Source organism: Strix aluco, chromosome 4 (assembly GCF_031877795.1).
Source record: "Strix aluco isolate bStrAlu1 chromosome 4, bStrAlu1.hap1, whole genome shotgun sequence".
NCBI classification, from domain to species: domain Eukaryota; kingdom Metazoa; phylum Chordata; class Aves; order Strigiformes; family Strigidae; genus Strix; species Strix aluco.
The window spans coordinates 69,102,466-69,116,386 of NC_133934.1; the positions used below are offsets into that span (position 1 = coordinate 69,102,466).

The window sequence follows — 13,921 nt, forward strand, 5'->3', positions numbered from 1 at the left end:
CCAGGGACATTTATATCAGTAAATCCCTGACAAGATTTACTGCTCCCACTTGTTTCTCAGACACAGCATAGACTCCCTCATATATACAGACTCAGTTATCATTGCAGACATAAGATGGCTCTGCCTGCCCTTATCCTGCAGTACTACTATACTCCATTAATATTTTTATGAAACAAAAAATTCCTAAAGGAGTTTTGTAACCAAGAGATCTTCTGCTAGAGTGGTACTTTTTTCCCCTCTTCCACTCTCTGTGTTGTGTCTTCAAACGTTCACATTTGTATTTCAGAAAACTACTTTTTGTGCAATGGAAAAACTAAGTGCATTATTCTTAAGGAATGAGTAATTTGTCCTATTGTTAATTACTGCAAAGAACAACAAAGGTTCCTTTTTCTAGGAACAACAACTGAATTAAGAAGATATGTAGAACCAGAAAAATTACTTCAGAATAAATTCTGCCTCAGGGTTGCCCCTTTCCTCTGCAATGACTTAATGTCTCCTTATGTATTAAGAAAAAGAAGCCTCTTTTTTTTACTTTATTACACTTTTAAATTTCTTGTGTTATTTAGTTGAAATCAATTCTGTATCACACAACATGTCATCAAGCACACAGGTTAAAACTCCTGCTCTAGTTCAACATAGTTCAACATGGGAGTCAGATTTTGGTGTTAAAGCTACAGATTGGAGGAAATTAATTTGAGACATTATTTTGTACCCATCTCTGCAGAAAACCTAATTTTCCCTGTAAAAGCTGTTCTTTCTTAAATCAAAAAATGTCTTCAATTTTTTCCAGTATCTTGTAGTGGTTGTTTAATCCTAGTTTATACATTTATACTTTTAATCCTAGTATATACACAAATAAACAAACAGAAGAATAGCCATTAAAAAAAATAGAAAAACAAATACAAAATCAGCTCTTTGAAAGACTTGATTCCTTTGCTGTTGGAGAAACTTTAAAATGCATTTTAAAGCATTCATTAAATGCAGTGATCTATGATGAGTTATGCAAATTTTATCCAGCTACAAAAGTTTTGGAGTAAGATATAGAAATAAATACCTTCAAAATGCCTTAGCACCCAAGCTCATAAGGTTGTTATATTTATCAGAAAGTCTCAAGAAAATATTCTGGTAGTGTCAGAATAATAAATTTGCTCTCTAAAACTTTTGAGAAAAGTGTTAATAATGAAACTATTTTTTCCTTTCTGCTTCTAACTTCATTAATTTAATTTTGGGTTAAATGACAAATTTTTCATGGTTTACTCTTTCAAAAAGTACTTTAAGACAAGTTTAGACTTTCAGATTAAAAAAATATATTTAAAAAAAAATCAATGTTTTTTTATTTGTAAAAAGTAAAGCCCGCAGTTTTGGGAAGACTGAAAGAGTTCAATAAACTCAAATTTATTTGAGTAGATTTAGCTTACTGAAAAAAAAAAAAAATCACAGATACACTGTCAGTGAATAATTAAATTTAATATATATCCATATTTTTGCTGAAGTGTCATGAATCAGTTAGAAAAACTGTGGGTTAGTGGGTCTCTTACTTCCTTGTAAATAATGTGTAACAAGAATATCACAAACAAAATTTACCACAGAACTTCCTTTAAGAATAAACTCAGCAGCAATCAGCAGGCCTGAATCTTGTTCCCCTACTTGAACTATAATGGTCAATCAAGCAGAAGACTGTCCTTAGGGATGTGACCTTCCTCCTTTATGCTCCCTTTGCAGTTGTACATACAATGCAGAGTACATATTCTCTCCTACGAAAAACTCTTTGTCTCCTAACACAATCTCTTGACAGATGGAGAGACATGTTGCAGAAAACTTTGTAAACTACAAGCTGTCTTCTTTTTCTGTGTATTTCTTATGTGAGAACTAACCTAAACATTTTTCAGACTGTCTATAACAAGCTTTGCTAGGGAAAGAATTATTATAGAATATAAATGCTCTAGTTGTGCCTTTTCTATTTTATCTTTTTTCCCCTAAATCAACATTAGAAAAAAACCTATTGATGTAAACAAAGGTTTTATCACTTCCTATTATGACAACTCAGGCATACTTAGAGTTAAAAATAAATTACAATAATTCATGTTTAAGAACAGGTGTGCCCTTCCCGCTAGTGTAAAAAAGCAAGTGTAAGATTTTTCCCATATGTAAGTTTAATGGCTCTTTTCAAATTTTATTTCCACTGACCACAGATGTAGAATAAACTAACACAGCAGTATAAATAACTGTAACTGTTTCTCTATAGACAGATAAAAATTCGTGATCATTAACAATAAACTACAACCACCAACAGTAAACATTCAATGATAATCATAAAAAGAATAGGGCATTGTGAAGATCAATAATTTTAGGACAATTCTGCATTAAATTCTTGTTGTGCATTTAAGAGGACAACAAATAATAAAACATTGACTATCTTCTCATTCTGGCTGTTTAAAAAATCACTTTCTGAAACTCTCTTTCTCTTCTGTACATTCTCCAATTGATCATCTTTCCTTGCACAAATATTTAGTGCACACTACACTGTCATAAAAGTTCTGCAAGCAACACAGGTCCCTTTTAAAATCTTGCCAGTTTTGCACCTATGCAAAACTATGACTAACACTGTTCAGTGGAGCAGTTTTGTCCACTTTTTCACTGGAAAGAGCGGTTCTCAATGCAAGAAATTACTTTTCGCCTTTCAATATGCAAAATACATGTACCAGATGGGTAGATGCCAATTGTTTTTCTTAAAACATGTTTTCACTAAACAGTTATTAAGCTGGCTCCACATATCGCACAATCAGACCAAAGATTCTGATTCAGGAAGGCACTTAATCATTTGTCAGTTCCATTCATCTTAATGACCCCACAGTTACCCATTTGCTCAAGTACCTTGCTGAGCTGGACTAAAGAAAGGTTAGAGGGAGAGAAATGCAAGCCATGCAGCTTCTGTGAAAAATGTAGTTAAGGAAGACACATAAAGCAGGACCTTCAACACTCAACCTCTAATTCAGAGTTTTTTGTTTTAGATAATGATTTAGTATTTTTTTTTTTATTTTAAGAGCAGACTCATGAAATATACAAATTGCTTTCAGAATCTAATGCACTATCTTTTGAAAATCATCATTTGATTGTTTTCATTCACTGTCTTTAATGCAAGTAGAAATCTACCAAACTTGCTGTAGAACTAGTCAGGAGAGTGGATTCAAGTGCAAACCAACCAACCAAAAATGCATTTATAAGTACAAAAATCATGTCATTACTATCCTGTGGAATTCTGGCTTGTGACATACATTGTGGACAGTTCTACAAAGAAGCTACATGCAGAAAAAGAGATTTCAGACTTAAAAAAAATGTCTCAAGACCACAGTACTATTTGGTTTAACTTCTTAAATCAAAAATATTGTTTACTTTTGGGTTTTGGGAGTCCACATCCCATCTTTTTGAAGCAACTCATTCAGTCAACAGAAAACCTCTGCTATGCCCACAAAGACAGCTTTTTTGGGAGGGTAGACCTTCTTAATGTAGGTCTAATGTTTCCACTAACATATTGAAAACACAGTTAGGATAAACACCACAGACACAAACATACCATAAACAGAATCTGGTTCCTACAGGATAAACATAGTAAAGTCTCCTAAGGTTTTTTAAACTTAGTAAAGAATATTGGGGTTCCAAGTTTCATAAACTGTCCTCAAAAAGCTCATGAATCTTTTTTGGTAAACATAAGACTTGCAGAACCATATTTTTTAAAGGAAAAAGGAAAATGGGTGAAATTTTAATGAAACAGTTTTTAAGCTAAAAGGTGCTGTAGCAAGAAAATAGTTAAAAGGCATGTCCAGCTCAACAATACGGTCTTCCATGGGATCATACATAGATTGATTTAAGGTTTCAAATGATGGTGATATTTTTAAGGTCTTCAAGTGGCTATTTATACCAACTGTTAAAAATTACCATCGGAACAGTGGCTTCAAAAAAGCCATCTTCAACAATGGTGGCTTACTTTTTTGAAATCCACTTGATGAAACTGAATTTCAAAGGCAGAACATAATTTTGACATAGGTCCCAAGCTGATGAAATCTTTGGACTTCTGCGGCCATGAATAAAGATTCAATAAATCAAGTAAAATACAAATATAAACTTACATCCAAATGTTTAGAAAATAATGAAATGTTACTTAAATGGAAACAGTAACTTGAGTCATATGAATTTTCAAATAAGTTATAAGAACTAGGGAAAGTGAGAAAAAAATATTTGCTTACATTTAGTTTAAGTTAAGGTAGACCTGAAATGAGAGTTAACATCTATTTAAAAATTATTTTCCTGTTGGAAGTCCCCCTTCCTGTTGGAAGAAAGACCTTACCAACTCCAATGCATTGCTAGAAATTGAAGTACCTAAGATCCCTAGTTACTTTCAAGATCTTTTCTTTTGACTGGTGGAATATTACTCTTCTTAAAAGTAATCAACATCTCCTAGTCTAAGAAATAATTCTTTCATTAAGTAACTGCTATCATGTTATTAAGGTCTTGAAGTATTTTTGAGCCTTTTTGACCATGTGTATGTATTTGGCACATGACCCATCAAAAGTCAAATCATATGGGTATATAAGTTTTAAGTACATACATGAGAGAAAACTAGTAGCAGTGGTTAACATCTACATTTTTTCAAAAGAGGGGCAATCTCACTGTATTATCTTCTCCATAACAAACAAAATTTATTTTGACAAATCAAACAGTGTGAGGGACATGGGACGGGATGACAGACATGACAGAAAAAAATTCCACTGTCACAAAAACTGGACTATGATATTCATAGCTGAAATTAAGTAATGAAATCACAAAAGGGAGATATAAATATAGTTGCATTATGAAAAAAAATCTTACTAAGTTTGATTTGATCCAATGCTGTCTTAAGATCCTTATGTTCCAGAACAATCTGGTGCAAATAACATAAATTTAAGACTAGAGAACAAAGATGAAATCAGTTGATAGACTTCCTTTTATATGCAGACTCAGCAGGCTAATTTGTCAAGGACATTCTCATGGCAGTATAGTGCTTGGCATTAATATGTATCTGTAAAATTCCAGCTGAGCAAATAGCTGGAATAAGTGTCAAGAAAACTCAGTTATCTGCTGTACTAATAACCACAAGGCTATACACATCATGCTGAGAAAACATCCATAAGGAGCAATGTCATTACCTTAAAATTTCAGGTTGGCTTGATGAGCTGTTTATTCCAATTAACACACAAGGAAATTGCTGGGTAACTACCACCTTCATTTAGGAAGTCTCTCTAATGTTCAGCTTATGATGAGTTCTGCAACATACTTTTTTGAGGATCACAACATTTAAAGCAATTTTAAATCACATATGGCAACTACAAATTTAATCTCCTCATGCTGTAATCCACAGATAGAAATAGCTTTCTAAGGAACTTTCACACATTCAACAGAAAAAATAATATACTTGATATTGCCTCTGATCAGAGTGTAAGTTAAATTTTCATTTTACAAAAGGTTGCGATTCATCAAGGTTTTTTTTTTTTTGTTGTTCCTTAAATCACAAATGAAAGCAGTCAGTTCATCCTTTTAGCTACTGGAATTCAAAAGTGCTATCCCTCTACAGAATGCACTGCCGAGCTGTAGACTTGTACCTTAACAAAAGTAACATGAAGTCAAACTCTCTTTAGAAACAGATGCTGATTTAAGGCTATAAAACTTAGCCTTTGTAGAAATAGAGTTACGTATTTGTCTATGCAGCATTTTATGTTTGATCAGGAGACTGATCAAAATACTTTATGAATCTGTGTACAGAATATTACACTTATTGCAACAATATAAGAAGGAATAATATGCATGTAAAAACAAAGATCAAAATACAACTGCCTGCTGCAGTATCATCTCTGCTCTGCTCTGCTCCTCAGCAGTATTTGTTCGTGATTACTTGGAACAGATTATGAAGTACTGGTATAACTCCTACAGACTGCACAAATTAGTATCAAAATCCTGCTGCTCACAGTGCCACACAGAAATCAAGTTGCAAATATGTTGCTATGAATCAGATCCATGCTAATACTAGTCAGTAGGAAGGCTGGAGAGGACAGCTAGAAGTTTGGTGGGGATGGATGTCATGTTGCTTGTTGAAGCTTAAATGCAGTTACACTAAAATCTGGGATAATACAAAATTATTTTAATACATATTGCCTCTGTGCTATCAAGCTGTAAGAGTCAATTTCTGATTTGTATAAAGAAGTGGCAACTAAAGTGTTTAGGAAACACTTCATTGACATGCAGCTGACAGGCCTGTCCCCAGAGCACAGCTGATTCAGGATGATTCGAGGAATATATAGATATTGGTAGACTTTCAAAAACTGGTTGGTAAAATACTAAATAGTGTATTCGCTTTACCAATAACCCTAACCTAACTTGTTAATCATCCCACTAATACTGTAATTAATAGCAAAATATCTTTATTGTTGATCACAAATAAAACAAAACAAAAAAGGTGTATATGCTCAAATAGCTCCTAAGTAAAATTTCTTCTATGAAATTCTGTTTAAATATTTAGTCTATATTTCTGGTTAAGTGAATGAGGAAAATACTATAATAATCCCATATTTTTGAAATAGCATGAATTGTTAATTTCTGTCCTTTTTAATACTTGTTTTTCTAATGATTAATGACACCAGAGGTACATACTGTGCATAACATATTAAATTATTTCAACCACTGTAAATTAATATAATTTTGTGTGCAAAAAGACAGACTTATTTTCACAGGATATAGTATTAAAAAAGAAATTTAATGCTTGTTTTCAATGAAGTAATATAGTAGAACACTCATTTATTCATCTACTTTGTGCTATTGGTTCTTTCTTCTATTTAAAATTTTGAAAATTATTCCCTAGAATTTTGAAAATATTCTGTAGGAAAAGGTTGCTTTATGCTAAGATGAAAGTGTGTGTGGCTGAATGGTTTAATTCCACATGCTTGCAAGCTGATCCTTGATCAAATTAAGATGTCGAAGGCAATGTTCTTTGTAAAGGGAATATGTAAAGAGCTAAACCTTAGCACAGGAGAAAAGTTCACAGAGAAATTAAAAGTCCATGCTGAACCAAGATAGGTAGAAGAGATCATTTTAATCAATAGATAAAAATCTCAGATCAGAATAGTGACCATTTTTTCTCAACAGCAACATCCATTGAACCACAAACTGTGAAGGTGGAATTAGGTCAACCCTTCTCAAAATAAAAAAACCCTAATCCGATCTAGCTTACATAATCATCTACAGTTATCATTTACTATTTTGAAAATATCAAAGTTATGAATCCTAAACTTTCAACAGATTTACTGATTCTCTTGTTATAATGACTTCCCATTATTTTTCCTACTTATTTTAGACAGAATACCACAGATTTACAAATAGAAAAGTAGAGAAGAACCTAATGAAGGGTTGGTTTCTTTTCCCCTTTTCTTCACCATATGTTCAATTTACCTCAAAGACATAAATATCGTATCTAAATTAATACATGTAAAAGATAAAAGTACAATACAGATTTCTTTCAAATTATCCTATTCTCAACTTTTAATAAATATTTCTGTGTGATGATAGTGGAATTTTCACGGGAAGCTGGTGAACCTTTCCTTGTCCTTTAAAAGTAAAGATAGTGACTGCATCAGTTTCTAAAATGTACACTGTGTCTGGAACTGAAAAAGGGAAGTTTTCATTTAGTGACAAAAAAGAAGTTTTATGAAAAGGAGTAACAAAAAGGATAAGTCACCTCTCTAAGTAACCATAGAACAACACTGGGTTCCAGGTGAAGTGGGTTCCAGAAGCCTTCCCCAGCTGTGGCAGTTACGGCACCAAGCGCACTGTCAGAATTCTCAGCTTATGCACTTAGGAAATATCATTGGTGAAAATGGAAGTTTTTCTTTGAAAAGGAATCCAAGAAATATATTCTTGACCTAGATTCTTTTTAAGTGGATCAAGGCTGGAGTAAACGAAACAGAGTATCACTGAAAGTGTATTCAGGGCTTTCTTCAGAATGTTAACTCAAAATACAAATCCAGAAACACACATTTTGTATTTGTGGTCTTGCACTTGCATGTACGAGCTAGAGTATGTTATTCACCTGAAAGAAGCACTGACTAACCAATTATTTCAATACTCATTTGCTTTTCCATCTCCAGGTAACAAAGTGAACAGTGAAAAATACATCAGGGAATCCATCACTCAATCAGAACAGCTTCAGAACCATAACCTATAATTCGCTTCCTCACATTAGACCTGAATGCCAATGCTTATGCAAAATAAGGAGTATCGAAGGTAAGCAGTGTAATTAGGTATGTCTTAGTAATACATGTTAGGAAATAAATTTATACTTACCCTGTATTTTGAAAGGAGAAAAAAGAACAGAAGACAAACAAGTGTGTAACGTTTATAGGAAGAAAAAAACCAGCACTTACAGGATGTTAAAATAAAGGCAATGAAGTTTACACATGTCTAGAATATAGGAGGAAACACTTCAGTATAGATAAAAGAACAGGACACACACAAACAACTACACTAATGGAGGTTATTCTGGAACCTGGATGGCCCACGAGCACAGAGAAGTGTTTCACATCAAAGTTTTGAATCTAACCTAGGGTAGAAATGACTACAGTGTTTTTGTGACTTACAAATTTACATCTGAAAAACCACTACATTAGAGAAACTTTTAGATCAGGGTTAACCTCTCATTGATATTATCCAAATCTAAAATAACTGAGAGGTGAAGTAATCATGCTGCAGAAATATTTCCGCTGTTTAGGAAATAGAATACAGCCATATTCGGTGAGGTGCTAAAATATATGGACAAACTGCATTCACACTACAGCATGGTACAGTTAACTAAATTTTTAATATTCTTCAGTATCTCTCACAGTAAAAATGACAGGATAGAATGATCAAAGTTAAAAATACTCTATAATAACTGGTATCCTCACACACATATGTCATATCGGTGTCTAATTTTCTCCAGTTTTCTCCAGCCCCTGTAAATACTATAAACATTATGCAACCACTGATGAAGCTTTCTTAAACTTGTCTCTTCAGTTTTTTAAAAACTTTGGTAGTAAATCTGGCCATTGCTACTGTCCTCAAATATTGATCCCATATCTGATGGCTAGGATTCTCATCTAGGGTGTAAGAGAGCTGGATTCACTTCCCAGATTTGGATTAAGTCAAACAGAATAGTTTCTTTCAGAGCTTGAATCTGAACCTTCAGCACTACGTTTACATGTCAGTAACTCCAGGCATTTACTCAGCATCTTCCTTTATCAGAAGTTAAGAGAACTGAAGCATTTTTTAATTCCCAGAGCTTTGTGGGACACAGTAATTTTTTTTTACCCAAATCTACTGAGGGTCCTATCAGAACACTGTGTACATACGTGTAAACTTTATTATATACATTGCATATACTATACAAAACTGTTTTGAGACTTTGCACTTATATATACTGCCCTTGTTGTTTGAGTGCTCTGTTATTTACCTGAATGAAAGCAAGACAGTTGATATTTTATGCTGGTGGAATGAATGTTACTGTAATAAATTTGACTAAATGTGCAAAATCTTTTGCTTTTTCCAAAGTGTTCTTCCCAATAGTAAGGGCTTACCAAAACACACACAAAAAAAATTTAGAACACTTTGAAACAGTATGGTTTTTTTGTTCATGGTACTGCCTGTGAATGTGAACGATAGAGTTTGCCATATACCTGCTCTCTGATAGTGTGTTTTCAGATCTCAACAAGTCAGCAGGAATATTTCTAGAAGCAAAGGACTGAAGAAGCATGAGAGAAAAAAAAAGACGATAACAACCATCTACTACTCTCAGTTCATTGAAACCTACTATAATTATGGACAGTGCTCATCTGCTGTTTCTTATGTGCCCTCAAAACTCACTACACTGGCTTATGCTTCCAACACACATCAGACAGAGTGGAAGTCAACAACGAAGGGTGAGATAATTGTAGGAAAACAACAATAATATTGGCACATAAAGAATTAATGAAATATTGGGTACCTAAAGGAGCTGAAAAATGCACCTTGTTATCTACTGCAACTTCCAAACAGAGGCTTTGAAACAGAGACTGTAATTTATGTTTTTTAAAATTTTAAATCTTCTAGATGTGAAATCCTCTGCCTCCCTCTTCAGAATAATTGAGGCATGCACCCTACTAAGATGTTTATAATGTGGCCTTTTATTGTTTACAATTTTTCTTGCCATCAAACATATTGGTTTCATAAATATCTAAACTAAATGTATCTTTTCCTCACCATTTGTAAACTGTTACAAAGAGAAATTGCTTTCTTCTGTGCTAATTGTTGAGACCATATGTTACCAGGAGTAGAATGGGTATTGAGTAAGATTTTACACTGCATACAAAGTGAAGAATACATCTAGACAGTAAACCCTGGATCCCAGCCCTGAAATCCTATTTTATACTCATTTCTTTGGCTTTGGGAAGACATTAAGACAGCCTGTAGCTTACTAGCAATAAAATATTGACACTGACAATCCTAGTTTAAGCAGATGTTCTGCAGATGCAAAGGAAGATTTAGAATGTTTTCTGGACAAGCAGCCTGAAAATTACTCTCTCACAGATGAATAAGTATCAATACAAAACACACTGTTGCAAGCCTTGTATTTCTATACAACAGATAATGAAAAACCATCTGTCCATTGTAATTTGCCAAGAAGCCAGTCTAGCATACTATTTTACTATCTGTATTTAAAATATCCTACTAATAAATAATATTTCTTTACTGTTTTCATTCTGTCTGCACATACTGAATACAAAATTCATTGTGTACCTCACTTCTGTTAACGTCAGTCATGTAGATAACAGGCAGTCCCAGCAAGTATAACTGTTCTTCTCTTCTGAATTTGGAGAAGACACAGATCTTTAAATTGAAAATTAATGTTAACGTTTTATTCTGCAGGAATTCCTCTACTTAAGCGTTTGATGAGCTAGGCACTTAAATAATCAGAAAAAATAAAGTATTATCTAAAGAAATATTTTTGAGACTAAAAACCCCATAGACGCTAGTCACTATTTCGAATTTCCTGATATTTAGAAAATTATGACTCTGAATTCATATTTGCATAATCAGCCAAATAGGTAATATTCAGGTTTTTAAAAGTTTTTGTATATATTATTTTTAGCAATTAACTCATTTTGTCCTCTTTTAACAAAAAAAACCCAACTGTACAACAGTTTAACATAATGTTTGTGTGGACTTTTTATGATCAACACCTAGTGCTCTCAATATCCAGTTTTACTCTTGTCTTTCAAGTGTCAAAAACCAATGCATATTAAGAGATAGATTGTACTCAATACTACCTTAGTCCAACAAATAATATCAAGACTATGTTTGCAATTGAAACTCACACAATAAAATATTTTAAGTGAACACATTTTAGTATTGACAGAACCACATGTTGATGATGAAAAATACACAATGGCATGGTACTATATACTGTATTATGCAAATGAATGCATCAAAGATCAAAGCTTATTTCAGTCTCATAATAATTTAGTCCACAGAAAATAATTAATTTACAGTATGCTTTCTTATATTGTGCACCACAACACTAACGTTTTATTCAGGAACTTTCTTTTTATGTTACAGAGAGAAATCATATCAAAGGTTTTCATTTTCCTGTTTGGGGACTGGGGGGAAGGGGAAGGGGCAGTTCTTTAATTTATATTAGTCCAGTAGTAAGACCAACCTAAAATTTACCATTAAAAATACTGGGGTTTAATTGCTTAAAATGCTGTTAAATTTTGTTTAGGAATGAGACTTCCATGCCCAATACCTACCTATCATTACTATAGCAAAAGTATTTGAACAATTTCCATAAACCGAGCAGTACTTTAAGGATTCAATTATACTGTACTGTTCCCTACTCAGGGTAACACTTTAGGTCTATTACAAGTTCATGAATTAGTGAAGACATGTGCTCTGGATTTGAAGTGTCATCCAGTGCTGACAGCAGCTAGCAGCATAAAAAGCCAGGATACTAACCTGTGTCCAGTGCGCTGGTGGGAAGTTGGGAAACCTGTGCTCCCTGAATTCTGGTTCTGTCACTGTAGACCAACCTTCTCCGTCCACTGGCACTGTAATATTTTCCTCTCACTGCCAAAAAAAAAAATACCATAATTTCTTGGCTTTGTGAGAAAAACACCTTTCAAGAGCCAATGTTCAGAGCAGTCCACACTACAATATGCAAACATACAAAAAGCTTTTTCAAATTCTACTCAAGCTCTCAGCACTCATGCCACATCTGTTTTGTACAGTCATGTAAAACTGAATTCAAGTTTATAGACCTCTGAATTCAAGATTATAGAACTTTCCAGGTCTCTTTCCAGATATGAAACCAGAGTTACAGCTGTAGCAAATCTTCCAAATTACAGTCATTTTTGCTAGTGGTAAAGCATAAGGTGTCTTCCTTGGTACAGGAGGATTTGTCTTATTTTTGTTGCACTGAATTTCGGGTTGTGCATTGTGCATGTCTTTCACAGATTAGCTTTAAATAACACACTATATCATGCCTTTAATGAACTCACCTAGGCAGTAGTTTTGCGAGTGAAAGGTACAACCTCTGTAATAAAAGCTAATAACAAGATGGAAAGTAATTTGTGTCACGTAGCTGCATCCTCTGCTCCTGCAACTCACTGAATCACAAGATGGAAAGTTCTCCTATAACCTGTAGTAAAGGCTAACAGGACATTCTCCCTCACATGACAGAAAACTGGTAGGAGTTATCCTGCATGTTAGGTTGACTTTGAGACAGCATCTCTTCTCTATACTCCTCTTTGAATGGTGTTGATAACATGCAACCTAATACTGAGGAAAATACTCTTTCTGGTTCTGGAAATTCCTTATTGTTAATAACTAAGTCATGTTTGTGTAAAATCCTGGTCTTTAAACCAATACAGTTTTTAGTGTTATTTTTAATGGGCAGAGAACTCAAGAACTCTTACATTTTATGTAAAAATTTATCAAAAGGTATAATAGCAAATGAACGATAACAGGATAAATGATACATCATATATTACCAACAGAATTAATATTACTGAAAATGTATAAAGGCTGTAATATACATTATGATTAAATTATTGTCAGTCCAAAATCACTTAGCAATTTTTTTCCCCCCAATTACATCAGAATACTTTCATCCTAAAACTCAGTGTCACAATATGTTATGTGGTAACAGCTGCTTAATATAGACCACTTTAGTTCTACTCTGCAAGCAGTTATATAAATGGATAACTTTTGATATGTGAATAGTTTTATTAACTATATGAAGAAATCATCAGTTGCACAAATACCTAAATAACTGATACTATATCTCTCAATTAGTCCAGATGCCAAGAACTTTTTAAAATGCTTCAATGCCTTATTTAGGAGCTCCTTCAACTACCTCCTTCAAATGTTCACACATTGCAAGTTGTTTTCTTCTCTGGTCTGGTCTGTTCCTCTGATATTTCAGTTGTGGCTAGAGTCCTGCTGTTTTCTTGTGTCTAAGGTTTCTCTTGAAAGAAGTTATCCCTATTTGCCTGCTGTATTGATCTCTTACTATATATTACAAGCTGACTCCTACACATCAGCTGTAGTCATACCAGAAGGAATCTGAATTCATCCTGCTTGAAACAATGCAGCTGACTCTCAAATGTTCTGTGAATGGATCAAAATGTTGTATTTTCCATGTGAAATTATTTGTTCAGCATAGCATGAACCACTTCATAACGGCCATGTTTGATTTCCACATGGTAATTTGTCCAGAAGTCCTCTAGGTTCTTGATTTTGCTGCCATGTGTAGGTATAATTCTCCAAAACACTATCTTGAAACAAGCAGCAATTCGTTGAGCACTGCAGGGCATGCAGCATGAAGACA

At 33.7% G+C, this 13,921-nt stretch overlaps 1 long non-coding RNA gene across 1 annotated transcript in view; it reads right to left on the reverse strand.

The window, feature by feature from the left end:
• Positions 1-12,148, reverse strand: part of LOC141922352 (uncharacterized) — a 28,025-nt gene extending 15,877 nt beyond the window's left edge. The window contains exon 1 of the long non-coding RNA XR_012622960.1: positions 12,049-12,148. This is a non-coding gene — a long non-coding RNA (uncharacterized LOC141922352). The remainder of the gene's footprint in view (positions 1-12,048) is intronic.
• Between the last annotated feature and the right edge of the window lie 1,773 nt (positions 12,149-13,921).